We start from the raw sequence: 12,406 nt of genomic DNA, 5'->3' as shown, positions 1-12,406 counted from the left end.
AACATACAGAAATAGCATTATTTCATTATCTCAGATGAGAATTGTAAAATACAGGTGTAAAAATGTAATGCTGAGGGAGGGAAGACTTAAAAAGAAGATTTTTTTTTTTCAAGTCAGGGTGTAAAGATGTGAGAAGTGTCATCTAATGCCACTTCATTAGGTGCATTAAGCACCTAATCTGCTGACCGCAGGCTGTAGTGTTGCAGGCTTTTGAAGAAAAACAATAGCAGAATGTTATATTATAGGGCACGTCCTTTCAGGTACTGTTGTGCATACATAAAGGTATGTGTCTAGGAGGAATTGATGGAATTTCTCAAAAGGGAGCCAGTCTGGCTCTGATTGTACATTTGAGATTGGCCCTGCATTTGGGAAGATTATCTTCTTTTTTTTTTTTTTAATCTCATCATACTTGATTTCCCTGAAACTCTCCTTTGAGTTACTGCTAGACATCCACCAGCCCAGTCTGATGTAAGGGTGCATCAGCTCCAACACATTGACCAGCATTGCAGCTCTCAACATTTTGTTTCTACAGGTGTCCAGGACATCACAAAAGGGTAAGTGTGGTGGAAACAGTGCAGCTGCAGTTGCAGACCCAGCTGCAGGTGGTTACTCTGGTGAGGTATATGGATCCAGTGAAGCAGCTGCTCCAAAGGTAACAAAAGTAACAGAGCACAAGGATGCTGTGAGCTTCTCAGAAGAAAAGACCTCTTGCTAAAGGGGAGACCTCTTGCTAAATGACTTGGGTCATTTAGTGAAATAGGTGTAAGCGGTATCTTTATAATAGCAACATTTCCATATACAGAGGTGCCAATCACAATTAAGGAAGAGAGGGCACGTAACATAGGTACCAAAGTGCTGCTGTTATTGAAGATACAAAGCATATTAGCTCCTGGAGGTTGAAGAACCAAAATCTCTTAGCTTCACAGCCCAATCCAACCCTAACATAAACTGATACATGCTGTCTCTGCTTTGTGTAAGTTGCAACTGAACCCCTGCATTCCCAATGATGTGTTCTTGAGCCACTCAGGTGCATCCATCCAATGTGTCGCTGCACCTTATTGGAAGTAAAAGCACAATCAATTCATCCATCGAAGGCGTACTGAAAGTGCTTACAATGAAATTGCTATGTAAATACATTATTACTTGCTTTATGTTACTAGAGAATAAGAACATCAGCTGGAGAACTGGTTTACAACAGAATGACAACTACTCAGTAACGTGTATTTTGTGAGACACATATCTCTTTTGGAAAAGAGGAGAATGTAACTTAATTGACACTTTTGCATGCAATGGTTGCTTCCTTTTCAAGTGTTCACCTAGCTGAGGAAAAAATTGAAATGCAGCCCAAGATGTAAAATATTGATGTTGCATTATTCAAACGAGAAAGCTTTGGTATGTGTCTCTTTTGTTTAATCATGCTAAAAGCAGAAGTGCACAGGGCATAAATGACAGAACAATAGAGCTCTTATGTATTTAAATGACATCAGATTCACAATGCAGAGCAGAAAATAAAACGCCTCTAAACCTAACATTTCCTAAAAATATCACAGACATGTAGAAAGATTAGAGTTTATTAATATGATCCTGGATTTATTATTATTATTAATGGTAGTCTTTTAAGAATGCTGTTCTATTTACATATGCTAATGTAAGCAGAATAAATATTACTGTGTATGTTAAGATTGCCAAACTAAATATTCAAAGTTAGGAGATTCCTGTATAATCCTTGTTTGGGCCACTTTAGTTTATATGTTAAAACACAATCATTAATGATACAATCATACCCTGTGTTTGCCATCAGCCTTCTCCCTCATTCAGGGCACAGAATGGACAATTATCACTTAAGCTACTGTTCAACATTACTTTTTGTCTGTATTCAGCATGGAGCCTTATGACATGTTTATTGGACTCCTTGCTCTGAATACCAAATTGTTAATATTCTCTTGCTTTTCTTGTTTATTATAGTTATCACCACAACATTTGACTTTATCTCACTGTTTCTATGAGGCAAATTGACTTTTCTTTTTGTTTTACAAATGAGGGATTGAACTACAGAGATATTAATTCAGGAAATTGTCTCTGATTTTGTGTCGAGTTTGATATCCCTATAGTCTAGTTTACCATAGTTATTTTATAGTGATGAACAGCTCTGCATTATTTAAGTGTATATATCTCCTTGTTAATATTTGGGTTTTGACATAATTTTGTAAAATTAATTGGTTTCTTTCCCTTTTATAAAAGAAGAGCTACTTGTTATGTGGCTGCCTGGCTAGGACAGGTAGCACGGTCTATATATCTTTGTTACCAGACTGAAAAATGAATTGATACAAACAGCAGCCATGATAATCTACACAGAATAAAGCTAAAACCAAATATTTTCCCTTTTGCTGAGGGCAGAGTCGAGAGTCTTGGGTTCCTCTCAGGTAGGTCAGGTTCTGGTGACCTATCTGCCAGGTTTTCATCAATCCCTCCTTCATCTAGCTCTCATTCCAACCCAAGTACTGATTAAATAAGTGGACAGTGAGGAGATCTAAAAACTAGTTATACAGCTGGTCTCAAAGGATTGTGACCAAAGGATTGTGAGCAAAGTTCAATCGGAAGCCAGTCTCCAGTGGTGGACACCAAGCTGAACAAGAGGCAACAGTCTACCCTTGCAGCAAAGCAGGCTGCACTGGGCCTTGTGTTGCCAGAACAAGTGAAGTGATCCTTCCACTGTGCATGGCACTGGTGGGACACATCCAGAGTGATGTGTCCAGTGCTGGGATCCCCAATGCAAGAGAGACAAGGACATACTGGAGAGACTCCAGTGACAGCCTTGAAGGTCATGAAGGGACCAGATTGTATGTCAAACAGAGAGAGGCTGAGAGAGGTGGGACTGATCGCAGAATCACAGAATTGTAGGGATTGGAAGGGACCTAAAGAGATCATCGGGTCCAACCCCCCTACCAAAGCAGGTTCCTTAGAGAAGTTTGCCCTGGTAGGCTTCCAGATGGGCCTTGAATATCTCCAGAGAAGGAGACTCCGCAACCTCCCTGGGCAGCCAGGACAGGTCTCAGGACGATATCAACAATGTACCTAAATACCTCATTTGGTAATCTCCCTTAGTGGAGATATTCAAACCAAAACTGCACATGGTCCTTGACTGCCTGCTTTGGCTGATCCTGCTCTGAGCAGGGGGTGGACTAGGCAATCTCCAGAGGTGCCTTCCTACCATGTCCACTCAATGATTCTGGGATATTTTAGCTGTGTTAGAGGCAAACAATTTTGAGAGAAGGAACTGGTATGTTCCTTCTTACACAATTTGTGCTTAGTTCAAATTGATAAACTAAAACTGCTTTATTAAAATTGTTTGTATTTAGGCTGATGCTTCAGTTCAATCAAAATATTACCGGCATAAATTTAAATTCATGAAGAAATGTATAGTTGTGTTTAATCAAACATGATTAATATTCCATATCTATTTCTCTTAGATTTAGTACAAAGATTGAGAAATGAAGCTAAATATTTTCATATTTAAAAAGGTGCCTTCAATCAAGGAAAGATGACTAGTTTAAGATCACAGAATTTAGCAGCTTAAAAATAAAAAGATAAGCATTTCCAATGCAAATTAAGGAAAATTTATGGAAATAGTATTAATTGCATGATTTAATTTCATAAAGCAAATTACTAGAACTTAGAAAACAGAATTATATTTGTCTATGCCTACTTCCCTTGTTTTTCCTTAAATGACCTATTTTGCAACAGAATGAAAAATACAAATAAGAATGATTATTTTTTAAATACTATCTAAATTATAGTAAGTATGAGTTGGAGCATAATATGTAGCATTTATAGCTTCTGTGATTCAAAGTAGATGCCTAAACTAGCCTGTGAAGCAGAATCCATGATGCTACTTAGCCATTTTTCAGAAGCTGGGATTACTGCATGAAACAAAAGGACTTTCCTACTCCTTCACTGACCAGGTAATAAGAGCTCTGGTGGGAACTTCCTGGGAACTGCACCACCTCTTGCTTATCCAGGGACAGAGGCCACTTTTCCATATCAGATCAGTGGACAGGGAGCACCTTCCTGCTCAGTGTTACCAGAGGGGATTGGATACCTCTGTGTGTTGGGGTTGGGACTCTATGTGATTACGTTGGGACTCTGTGTGGTGGGTCTCTACATGCCAGGGATGGGTCTCTATGTGTTACAAGGCCAGCAGAGGAAAGCCAGCACTCCCCAGCTGCAGCAGTCCCACTGCAGTTGCAGACCCTGCACAATGGATAAAGCTGGCTGGTGGGCTGTCTAGATCCCTACAGAACCATGGAGCTGAAGAATACAATGTATTGTAAGTAGGAGAGAATAAAAACAGAGGAGCTAACATCGCCTTAGCACCTTCCTCCTTCTGGCTAATGCACAAACAAACATCTCTTACTATACAGGTGACTTGCCATAAAATGGTTTTCTGAAAGGTTTTGGTTGGTAGACTTTTAGCCCCCTATGTCTTAACTCTTGGAGTGCTACATATCTCAGCTCTCAAAATCTTGTATAGATTCCTCCATAGATGCTCAGCTGGAAAACAGTTTGGGATGAATCATTTTCAAAATGTTATTATAAGCTGTGAATGTTGGTATTTTTATTTAATTTTAATTTAATTTAATTTAATTTAATTTAATTTAATTTTATTTTACTTTACTTTATTTTACTTTATTTATTTATCTGTTTTTGTCACAGAGCCCAGGTGAAATCAAGCTGGAGCTTGCACATACCAGGGAAGACTGTAAAATTCTATTTGCCCACAAGAGGGTACATCCCACACTGCTCAGCTTCTTAGGGTCAGTACAGAAATTCAAATTATAAAGTCGTAAGGAACATGATGCAAAATTGGCAACACTTTAGATTCTCAATCTCTTACACTAACAAGATAGAAGAGAATTTGGTGTGTGGAGTCCTAGAGAGTAGCAGAGGATAGGAAGATGTAAAAAGTACTGAACTAGACAAAATCAGCCTGACATGGGCTTGAATCAAATCATGAGGCAGAGAAGAAAACAGAACAGCATCATCAGTATGTTCTGCAGGTCAAACCTCTTATTATGCCCAGCAGAGTCCAGCCACAAACCCTCAAATCAGAGAATATTTGCCTTATGAATCTGTGAAGCATTCATTTAACTAAACAAGAATATCTTTAGTAACACTTTTTTTGATTTTATATAAAAAAAAAAAAATTCTGAGCAATCAAATCCAGAAGTAACTAACTCCCTGGGAGACAATCGGCAAACATAAATAAGCCTGAATAAAAAAAACATACCATAAGTCACACTACACAGAATCCTTATCGTGTTTTGAAAGACCTTAATGACAGAAAGAGGCAGTCGTCTGTGATTTCTAATAATCCTCATCTTTCCGTGATAAAATCTGCAAACATGCCTTGAATTTTATTGACAAAACCTTCATGTGTCTGGTGACTTTCAGAATTATACTTTGTGCTTGGCCAAGCACCATGAAAATATTGTACACTGATACTGAAAAAAAATGTATGCGTATGAAAATAGAGATGGAGACAAACCAAAGGTCAAGGATCACTACATTTGCATGGCTGAGAAGATCTATGAAGTGAACTGTCAGCGCTGTATTTCAGTTAAACTGTTTAGGAGTTTAGAAATTCATGTATGTTGCTTGCATCTCCTGGGAGAGAGATAGCGGGCTGAGCTCAACATGGGACAGGCATTCCCAGAGCTGCGGGGAAGCTGTGGGGTGGCCTGGGGTGGCCAGATAGTTTGATGACCTCCTCCTCCTTTTTCATCCTGCTCCCCTTTTCTTCTGCCTTTTCCCGTGGCTTGAATGCATGGATGCTGTCTGCTGTGCTGCCCCTGTCCTGAGTGTGTGCAAACCCTCTTTGTATTATGGTTAAGTGGCACTTGACACCTACATCTGCATCAGAGTAGGAAGGACTTATTTTGTCTTGAACCTGGCACTAAAGTACCAGTTCATTAAGGCTGAGGAGCATTTGTTGACCAAAGACAGTTCCCTAACTCTGTGATGCTTTGTTCAAGCCCTTGAAATCCCCGATAAAGCAAAGCAGGGATGTAGCAGCGACTGGGCACTGAAATGTAATCTGCTGTCTGCAAAGACTTTTATTTACAACCTATTGTTGCTACATTACACATAGCAGCTACGAATGCATAATTCTACATATGCATTGTTAATAATGTTACTTTTACTTAGCACTGTCTTACTCTGTATTATATTCCTGTACATCTATATGCATAGACTTAGCTCACACAAATGAACTTGTAGGGTGAAGAAAAGGTTTAAATGGTAATTAATAATTTTTTGCACATTCCAAGCTTTTCTTTCAGATTAGCCAAATATTTATTTCTGTACTTTCGAGACTCCCATTTTTTTAATTTTCACCATTGCCCCTTTAACTGTAATGGATATAGGGGTAACTTCAGAGATCTTTCCATGACTGCTAAACTCCCTGGGTGAGACTACAATATCCCTCACTTTTAGCCGCTCAACTACCAGAGCTTTATGTCACATTGTAGATAAGAAAAGGCTTTCCAAAAATAATGATCATATTTAGGATTTTGGTTCTGTATTCTCTTGGACACACCTAACAATTTTACCCCAAAATATATGGGTTTACAGCACTGGAGAAGCTCAATGAAAAGGAAATAGACTTAAGTACATGTTCCCCAGTATCTGATAAGAATAAACATAAGATATAAAGGAATGAGGGAAAAAAATAATATATATATATATTCATGGGTTTTAGTTTTCTATTTGTGCATGTCTGCAGTAAATACCTTTAATTTAAACTCAAAACATACAGGTATCTATATATCTGCATATCTTCAGCTTTCATACAGAGTCTATTGCACTGATATGATAAAGCAGATATACAGAAACGGAAGAAATATTGATCTCAAATAAGACAGAACTACATCTCATTCACTTGTCATGTTCAAAGGAAATGGTTGGAAGGATTTGTGGCCTTCCAATACATGTGGGAAAAAATAGAAATGACAGACTGTAATTAAAGACTGCATTATAATGTATGTGGAAAAGGAGACAACATGAAAATATTAGGAGTAAATTTAATTCTCCCATTTCCTATCATTAAAGTGTTTGGCTTTGTAATTTCAATATTTTAACATCATTTTTGTTGTGTTGTGTATATTTGTAGGACCCCACTTTTTAGTTTATACCTCCTGAGGGACTGAATGCTTCAGAGTTAATGAACTTTCTCATCAGTTGGCCATTAGTTTGAACTGAAGCCAACTCATCAGGATGAAAAGCATCTTGCATCTAATAGATGTTTGGGGTTCCGTATAGAATGAGTTTGGCAGGTCTCTTTCTCTAGCTGCCACAACACAAACATGCCATAATGCTCTGCACTAATTGGCAGATTCAGTGAAGAGGCCAAATGGTGGCTGATCTATTGAGTCTGATCTACCCTTTCTACCCCTGGAGGAAATCTTCCACCCCAGGTATACTGTTGGGGTTTGTTAGTGTTTGTTAAGCTTACCAGACTGCCCTCTTTAAAGATCCAGAGGATATCAGTCGTGAAGGCTGTCTGGTGATGCCTCTCATTATTGCTAAAACCACACAACTATTTAAAGAGGCAGTTTACCATGAATACATTTTTTTTTGCACATAGGCAAACATCTCATTAGCTAAACTGAATAAAATATCGCCCAGCTCCATACAAAGCCTGGCAGCTACATGTAAGTTTGCAAAACTCCTACTTGCTTCAAGGAGAGTTTATCAGTTTCTTCACGTCTGACTTTGTATCTCAGTCTCATATCGATAAATGTTTGTGCTTATCCAGAATTCCCTTATATTGTAATCCTTCAGCCTTTAAATCATACATTCCAGGTGTGTGCGTATGTATAAGTATATAAGTGTTTAAGTATATATAAAAGTATATATAGTACATATATATAAAAGTATATAAGTACGTATTTACTTGTGTAAGTATATATATATGTGTATATATATAAATATATATAACGTGTATTTTATATATAGAGAGAGATATGTAATGGAAGTACATTCAATATTCTTCCTTGGAGGAGAAAAACAAAGAGTCTCATCTTGATTTCCCATATTTCCCAAATTAGTCCTTGGAATGCCAATGAATGTACATATTAAAAAACATACTCTAAAAGCATATTTTTGATTCTGTTCCTTTTCATCATTTTCCCCCCATTAAATACATAAACTAATTGAAACTGCATGGCTTTCACAGATTCATATCCTGAGTTTATATTCAGGATGGATATAGAGACATGCCTGGATCAGATATCACAAAAGGGAGGTGGAAAGAAAGAGGAACTGAAGGATATAAGCTTGTCTGCAATTTTCCTGCCTAAAACCTGGTGCTTAATAAGGATTTTGCTCTCCTGGCCACCAGCTCCTGCACTGAAGCAGGACAGTCCTCCAAATCCTTGGATTTATACTGCCTTCCAATGACCATACAGAAATGTAGCAGACTAACAGGGAAGAGGGTGATCCAAGTCTCTGAATGATGCTGACCAGCATTTTCTACCTTTGCTGGAGAAGGAAGGATTTCAGGGAGAGTTTCACCACCAGAAACCAGACGTACCCAGTGCAGTACAGAGGGGTAGAGATTCATGTTTTCTGATGCATCACTCTGGTGGGTGTCTCTGTAGAGCTGAGATATTCTAGGAATCATTCCATGTTGTTCTCTTCCGGAAGGTATCTTTTCTTCCCAGGCATCTATTATTGTTATTGTTGTTGCTATTGTTATTGTTAAATATTATATAAATACTATATATTTATATTTATAATATAAATATTATATATATATTTATTTTTAATAGTCCAGCAACGAATACAGAATCTGTGTGGAACAGACTTCTGTTTGCTCCAGCCGTTTCCATAATGTACCTGCAGGTGACCTGTGCCAGCTCTGAGCGGTGGAGATAGTATTTGTGCTGCATTATTCAATCTTCTCAGCAGTTGGCCAACATCCTTCTCTACTACCTTTACTCCTGCTCCCTCCTGCTTTGGGCAGTTTACCTCATTTGCTTTCTTCTTTTTGTTCCTCTTCTGCTTTTACTTCTGGTGATGAAAGTACATATATGGTTGATGTTCATCACTTTATGGTCATGTCACAACACCACTGAGCAGTGATACTTCTATCTGTTTCCAAACAATACAAATTCTAACAATTCTTATGACACCATATAAGGGAGTATTATTTTTTTTCTTGGATCATTCATTTTGTTTAAGTTCTAGATCCTTGTTTTCTGCCTAGCAAGTGTTTAGTTCAACTCAGGACACCTACCGATTACCACTCTAAAAGCATCATAAACACTTATCACTTATTTAGCTCATTTAGCAGGGAAAAGTTTGAAAGCCTAACTGGGATAGTGGGACAGGGAACACCAAGGTAATAATCCTATGTATTAGAGTAGCTTAAGAAATTTAACTTAACACTGTATATAATTTGAGTACTTCACAAACGTCTAGTTGAATTAAAAAATTACATGTTCACACTTGCTTATGAACTTATAACTTTCTCAATCTCATAATTCCAGTTTTGGGACAATTCATTAGCACTAATCCATTAAATACTACTTTAAATTAATTGTTAATTGTAGATTTTTTTTTTTGTCCCTAGCTTGGATTCTGTCTTACAATAAATGTGTTGAATGAAATAGGAAACCATAAAATTGATCTGTTTAGACTATCAGCTGAGTCTGCAACTAAAAAACCTATCTTAAATATTACGTATTTTTCAGTGTCCATGACTGAAGTCAACAGTCTACAAAATGTTTCCACCAATGCTGTAATTTTGCTTCTAAAAGAAACAAATACTATTTTTCCTCACTTAGTCAGCTGTCACACCAACTCTAGCATTTCCTTCTTTTCCTCCAAACTCACCTGAAATGTGCCCAGTTTCAGGCAGGACTGTGCTGACAGACCTGTTTAAGGACCTCTTCCAGATCCTATATTATCACTGTTGTTGAAGTCTGCCCAACTCTGCTAACCTCTCTGTCAGGCTGTTCTTCATCAAAAATTTGACAAAAATGAATGATCAACCAACAAGTCAACAAGAACATCCATAAAGTCAAATATCTCATGGCAGAAGCATGACAGGAAAGCATGACAGGAAGTCATGACAGGAAGTATCAGGCTTTCCTTGGCATTTAAAGCTTTGAGGATTTAACTTATTTATTTATTTATTTATTTTTGTTTTCCCAATAACAAGCTCCCAGCATTACTGCTGGAAGAACCCAATTTTAATTAAACGATAGTAAGGGCTCAGCTTACACCTGCAGTGAAGGCATATTCCCATGAATTGCATCATACAATTGTGCACATGCATTATTATTTTTATTCTAACTTTTTCATATAGGGTTTTTCCAAAAAAAAAAAAAAAAAAAAAAAAAAGGTAGTCTTCTGTCTCCACTCCCAGTTTTGAGTTTTAACTTCTTAGCTAGTGAGCCTGCTCTAAGGAACCTGCTTTGGCAGGGGGGTTGGACCCAATGATCTTTCGAGGTCCCTTCCAACCCCTTAAATTCTGTGATTCTGTGATAAAACATTTTCTATCTGTTAAAAACATTTCCATCCTTCCCAAACTGTTGTTTCTTTGAAATATTTATGAAAGGCTTCAGGGAATATTTTTCCTCTTTCAGCCCTCCTTATAAGTTAACTTTCTTCAGTTTAGTCTACTGTGAATCAATGAGCCCATCCCATTTCTGTTTTCAGTGTTGGGTTTGGAATAGGAAGCAGAGGACTGAAAAAAAGGGAAGAACTGAAAGCATGGAAACTTCGAAGAAATTAAGTCAGGCACTGGATCAGTTTAGTAATAAAGGAAATGTTACAGTCACATACAAAACCAAAAATAAGGGACATTGTCATTTGCTTACTGATTCAGGGCCAGAAACTGCTCATCTTTTAAGAACTTTATAAAGAGCTATTCATATGTACAGAGCAGATAAGACTGTTGCCCTTTTTATTTGCATTTGTATAGACAATTTACTTGTATTTATATAGACATTTTTGAATAGTTCCCCTTAGTTATACACAATTGAGAGGTTTAGAAACTGCTTGATGAGTAGGTATGTCTCAAACTCTCTAATGCTTTTGGTTTCATATAAAGATATCTATCTACAAAGGCAGATGTTAAATGATTGTACAGTGATCTATATTAAAAATCTACAGCTCTTTCATAGGCCTAATTAACTCTTCTTCTGTATTTTTAGTATTCCCTATGCAAATGAATGAAATACCACAGAAAAGCAACAATTGTTATCTGTAAGTAATTAAAGGGTGCATTGGTGACTACCGATGCAGGATACTGTAGAATATCCCAAATTCCATATCCACAAAAAGCAGCATAGTTTTCACGTGCAATTACAAAGTGAGCTAATAATTCATACTTTACAGCAATATTTACTGAGTAAAAGGGGTCATGCTACACTTTTCCCATTCACAAGCTTCAGCCCCAGACTTTCCAACCCTTTATTTTTCAAAAATGAAATATTATGTTAACCATGACCTTTTAACAACAGCCTGTTCACAATGGCCAAATGTTTCTATTGCTGACCTATTAATCTATTATAAAACAATAATTTCCCTGTGTTGTCTTTTTTTTTTTTTTTTTTTTTTTTTTTTTTTTTTTTAAGAGAAGCAAAATAAAAACACAAAGATTAAAAGAGTACGGATTAAAATAGCCTGAAACATTCACCAAATACAGAATTTTTTCTTGTTTCCTTTGCCAGAATACTTGAAGCACATACTATAATTTATAGCTCTCCCCCCTCATATAAATCATGAATCTACACAGAAAAGAAAAAACAACAACAACAACAAAACCAAAAAACAGTTCTGTACATACCTCTCTTTTAGTAATTTTAAGTTTTCCCATGTCCATTAGGCCCTTACAACCTAATCTTGCTCTGCCAATTGCTCCCGTGGTGAGATCATTAAGTAAATTATTTAAAGATCAAACAGCCTACAGTGACAATGGAGTTCCATGTAAGGTAAATGCTTCAAAGCCACCCTCCCCCCTTCTCAAATTATAGCTCTACAGGCTATTCATCACCTCTGGATGGGGCATGCCCCACCATTACTTGGCTTTTTGCTGCAGGCTAAGGTAGCACCACTAATTGGCCTTTGTAACAAAACTGACCTGTGGACAGGATAAAACTTGTTTGGAGCTTTAGAGACAACAATTATTCAAGGTTAAAAACACATCAATGCCACAGCTACGTCACTATAATAAGGGTGAATGAATTTCTTCCTCTTGATTCTTAATGCGAAAGAATGCGTTCATGTTGTGCCCATGCCAAACAAAAGCTCCTTCAGGTAGTTGAACCAGTCCACTTTTCTTTCTTTCCCCCACCCCTTCTTTTTTAGCTCAAGGACAAGTAGGTCTATCATTTGCTTT

The sequence above is a fragment of the Netta rufina genome (genome assembly GCF_964035555.1).
Source record: "Netta rufina genome assembly, chromosome: 2".
NCBI lineage: Eukaryota > Metazoa > Chordata > Aves > Anseriformes > Anatidae > Netta > Netta rufina.
This window is presented reverse-complemented; position numbering follows the sequence as displayed.